Genomic DNA, 5659 nt, shown 5'->3' on the forward strand with positions numbered 1-5659 from the left:
GTTGAGCCGTGATATGGGTCAGGAGAAGTGGCAAAAATCTTCTAGGAGAGAGAACTTTTTAAAAAACATACATTGACAATCAGATCATGCAGTATTTAAAAGAGAAAATACTTATATTCACAAATGAGATATTCTGAAATAAAAATATACCTGATGGTAAAATTTATTCAAAAAAATTATTTCCAAGCCCTTACCTATGTAAAGAGAAACCTAAATGCTTACACAGATGGAAGAAGGAAATAAAAAGGTAAACATATCATAGGACTTTAGAGCAGAACGGTATTTGATATCTCCAAAGCAACAATGAAAGTCAGAAGAAAATAAAGGAATGTTTTCAATAAAATGAAAGAATTTTTTTTCCAACCTAAAAAAACTCGTCAATCTATAAACTAGCAGGGTAAAATAAAAATATTTTCAAACAGGCAGGATCTCAGAAAGATAACCTGAACCCTGCCCTAGCTGGTGAGTTTCACCAGAAAGCATGAAATTCGAATTTGGAATCCAGGCAAAAGATGTGAAAGAGAGAAAGAGAAGCAAAGGATTTTAGTAATCAAATAACTAAAAGGGCAAAAACCCAGATTGCATACAGAGCAGAATGACAAAGATATCCAAGTGGAATATTTCTAGGGGAGAAGTAGAACTGATATATTTTCTTATATGTGACCATGTTGCAAGGAATTTTACAGTTCTGTCACTTTGTAGATGGATCCTTCAAAAGAAAAAAATAGGCAATTATTGACATCTGAAAAGGAAGTGCCAATCCAGATAAACCATGAGATTTAGTGTAACTATTGTTTAAAAAGTCATATTTGTATTAATACTGCTGTTCTATGACCATACGGGAAGGCTGGGAGAGGGGAAGTATGTGTGTCTTAAGTAAAGAGTATATGAAGAGTTTATGCCTCATCTCACAATAAACTATGTATAAAATTAAGAAAAAAACTACAGAATGATATCACTATGTAGACATTAGTAAATATAAAAGACGAAATATCTAAAATAGTTGGAAGTGGTTGTTTTGGTTTAGAAGAAATACAGAATAGAAGGGATAGATCAGGAGGCTACTATTTTTTGCTTAACACCTTTTAATACAAGTTAATTTTGAAACATCCATCTGACATTTTCATCACTTTTAAAACAACCAATAATTATAAAAAATAATTTTAATTAGCAGTAAGTGCTATAAAACAAGGTCTCTTCAAAGTCCATCATAAAGAGTAAAGAGTTTTTCTAATCACAAGGAGCTTGCATTGGAGAGTCATATTGTGTGAGCCTTGAAAATATTTGTGAACTTTGTTTAATATCTTGGCTCTAACTGGAATCTAAAGCAAGAAAATAATCAAAGATGAGAAGAGTGGTTCTGTAGTGGTCTTCATTAAAACACTGTTTCAAATGGTGAGTAACTGAAACATTTTAAGTATCTAATAACTGAGATTAAATGCATTATGCAGTGTTAAGATAGAGAAATTTAATGCAGCCATTTTTAGATTATGTTTCCAAATAATATTTAATTACATAGAAGTGTTTTCAAAATAACCACATTTCAAAGAACAGAAAAATTGTTTTACTTTCAGGCATTAAGTCATTAAGGTGATAATAATAGTTACTCCTGAGTGGGATAATATTTATATTTTTCCTAACTTTCTTTGTTTTCCGTAGGATTTGCAATGAACTCATAGGAAAAAAATAAACTATCAAACTGGAAATCACAAGCTAAATTCCTCAAACCTTTTCTTATGGACCTCATTTTCTTCTCTTACAATTTCTAACCCTTCTCTCTAGACTCTCTCAATTTCCTAAATCCATAAAGAAAAAAATTTAGATGATAAAACGGAATCAATAATTAGGAAGGGTTTGAACCATCTAGCGGAGAATTAATTATCACCTCTCATGTGTCATTCTTTTAACTCACGTTTGTTCATCTTTAGTTATATACTACAATGCTGATTCATTCCTAGTATATGATTCACTTAGTTCCTGCAATGTTTTCTCAAAGCCTTATTCCCCCTCCTTTCTTTGACACTGCCTTGCTCTCATCTCTCTCATGCCAAATTTTGCTTCCGCTGGTCATTTTTTTCTTTTCTTTTTTCCCATTCTTTAAACATTTTTTATTGCTAAATATAACATATATACCAACAAAAGAAAGAAAAAGCAATGATTTTCAAACTACTTCAACAAGTAGTTACAGAACAGATTTCAGAGTTTGTTATGGGTTGCCATTCCATTATTTCAGATTTTTCCTTTTAGCTGCTCCAAAACTCTGGAGGTTAGAAGAGAAAATTTTTTTTTTCTTTTTTGATGGTTACTTTATTTAGGTCCCTTAAAAAATCTATTTCTGACTTTCATGATTTGGGCATACCATTCAACTTAGTGATATTTTTCCAATGTCCTTATTTCCTTATCCTGATCAGTGTTTCTCTAATGGTGATCTAAGACTACCTCCTCCTCATTTTTGGTGCTGGTTAAAAATGAGGATAAATAAGCTACACCCCTGACTACTGATCCAAAATCCCAGGAGGCAGGTTCCTGAAATACACATTTGTAGAGAACTTCAATAGAATTCTTATGCATGTTCAGAATTGAGAACCACAGAATCCACATTACTATGAAATAAACTTCACTGGTATATCTCTCAAGGATGATAAGATAGACTTTCAGAATCTGCTAATATCTCTAGCCCCACATTTATTCCTTTCAGTGACTAAGACCCATCAACTGGACATTCAGCCCTACCCGTGATTGCAAAAGAGTTCCTCTTCATAGCGTGTCCTTGGTCAAAGACAGATTCCAAAAGCTTAACAAACCCCACAAAAGATGAACACAAAGAAATCTGTTTCAAAGCATTAAATACTATATAATTCCATTTATATGATAGTGATAAAGAATAGGTCAGTGGTTTCCAAGAGTCAGAGAGGGGAAGCGTATGATGACAAGGAGGTAGCATGAGTTTGGGATGATAAAACTGTCCTATATCCTGATTGTGGTGACAATTACATGGATATGTGCATGTTTTAAAATATGTAGAACTATGCACTTTAACTATATGTTGATTTTTTTTTCTTTGTATACTGTATGGCGGAGGCCACATTCCATTCTTTTTCCATGTGAGTATCCCCTTATTGCAGCACCATTTGTTGAACTTTTGTTTTTGTTTGGTTTTTTTGTTTGTTTATTTTCATTGTTGTTGCTGTTGTTGTTTTGGGGGTGAGTGTTTGGGGGCGGGGTTGAACCCGGGTCTCCTACATGGCAGGCAAGAATTCTACTACTAAGCTACCCTTGTACCCCCTATATGTTGATTTTAAAAGCGTTCTTTTTAGGTTTGATAGAAGATTTCCCTAAAGGTATAAAAATCCCCCATTCATTCAAATGGACCAGATTATACCCTTGGATGAAGTTCAATTTTTCAGAGGGCCTTAGATCTCTATGCATTGGATTGCTTCCTCGTTCTAGATTTTGCTTTGGCATTGTCCTTAGGTTTGCATTGAAGGCAATTAGAAAAAATAGACATTAGAAACTCATTATTATGTTGATTGTAGAGATGTTCTTAAAGTGATACATAATGATAAATATGATAATTTATAAAATGAAGTCTATTTAGCATGAACATCTAATTTGATGAAAGGCCATCAGAGCACAAAGTTAGGGACTCAAGGATGTATTATTCTGAAATCTATAGTATCTGTGGGGGTTGATCTCCTAAAGGAGTGAATTCCTCTGCCATTTGTCTTCCATAACCATTTTAAGATGTCAAGTTCAATGATTCGGAAGTAAATCAGAACGTGAAATACAACTTGTAACAAAATTCACCTTGATTGTCCTTTTATATTTAAAGGAATTTTAAATGTATTTTCCAACTTCCTTCATGTAGTCAACTAAGAATACTCAAAGGAATGACATTTTCTCATCCTGCTGTGTAAGGCAGATACCACTCTTACATCATTGGGAGAAAGTTTTCCAAGTGACTAAACTTGGAGTTCAGATTCTCTATGTATTGAACTGTGCAAAACAGTGAAAACACTTTCTTCTTTTGGTAGTAATGTTTCTCTTATTACACTCAAAAATCATAGTCGAGAAATTAGCTATATAAGCAAACAGAAAATAGAATATGGTGGACATGGGAGGGTTTTACATTTTAATGTAGCTCCTGTGCTTCTTCTAGATGCATTGTAAATATAGAGCCAGAATGAAGACAGCAGGAAACTGAAAAATATTCTTCCAAAGCTAAACCCTTTATTGAGACACACAACACAATGGAGACTAGAGAGGTTAAGGCTAATTTTAGCCCCTGAACTTCTTGCTAGAGAGTATCTGATGAATGAGAAGAATAAAAGAAGAGCCTTGTGCAAACTTTCCATGTACTATTTACCTCTTTAAATCAATACCCCTTTAGAAGAGTACTTAGAATAACAAGCCGTTATCTTCACTGCAAAATACAGGGGAAAATATATCCATAAAAAATGAATCAAGCAAAAAGAACAAAAGTTAAAATATAATTCATGGACCTAAATTAAGGATATTTACTAGAATTGGGAAATAAATGAAAAAAAACTCACTTAGAACACATGAAAATAAAATACACTGGGAGATTATAAAATAATTTTTCTATCAAGAAAAATTAAGACTGATTAAAGTGCAGCCCATTTTGTTCATGATCACTCTGTTTTGCACAGTTTAATAAGTAAAGAATCTGAAACCCAAGTTTAATCACTTGGAAAGCTGTTAACAAAACATCTCTTCAAGTCTGACTCCTGAGGACACAGATTATAATGCAGTTCACATGATCAAAAATTGATTACTAGAGGTCAAATGCCCAATATTTTCTGTAGTCCAGTGGTTGGAAGCTGCCATTTCATAACCAAAGCCATAGCTCAGTGGTGAGTAGGTGCTGCCATTCCATAGCCAATGCCATATCCAAAGGAGAGCCACAACTACCCCCGTGGCATCCTAGATAGATGCCCTCACTGAAGAAGACAAAGGACATTTTATTAGGAGTTGAGTTTTTGGTAGCAAAGAATATGTTTTCTGAAAATGACTTGATCCTTATGTCCAAAGCCTTTTATGCAATTCCACTGGAGGGTGTGGTGACAAAATAGCCCCCTTCTTCCTTGGTGACTTCGTTGCTCTTTAAAGGGACACTGACTGCCTAGTGTCCCTTTAGTGAGTTTGGTGCCTATAATGAGAAACTACTAAAATGTCATTGAAGCATTTGGTGAAAGCATATTCCAATGTAAGCATCAAAGATCAGCATTCTAAACAATCAGAAATATTCTTATTATGTTACCAAACATTGCTTATGAGATTATAGACATTTGAAGAGCACATGAAAGAAATTATTAACACTGTCTAAATGGTGAGGCTAAATATTCTCTAAAATATTTCTCCTAAGAGGATTTTGATAAGTGGCTGAGCACATTATAGATATTTTCAAAGCTAATTCAAATTTTCTGTTAATCCTATCTCTTGAGAATCGGAATTGTATATTTCTCAATAAGAATCTTTTCCACAATTTAACAGTAATCATTTGTTTTCAGTAATCATTTGATATTTATCAATTAAGAAGAAAAATATTTTTATATTTATGGGTATTTGATCAGTATTTGAGCTTGGCCACTATGTTCATTAACTTTATAATGAATTTTCAATTCTTCAATGTTCTTCC

The sequence above is a fragment of the Tamandua tetradactyla genome, chromosome 10 (assembly GCF_023851605.1).
Source record: "Tamandua tetradactyla isolate mTamTet1 chromosome 10, mTamTet1.pri, whole genome shotgun sequence".
Classification (NCBI taxonomy): domain Eukaryota; kingdom Metazoa; phylum Chordata; class Mammalia; order Pilosa; family Myrmecophagidae; genus Tamandua; species Tamandua tetradactyla.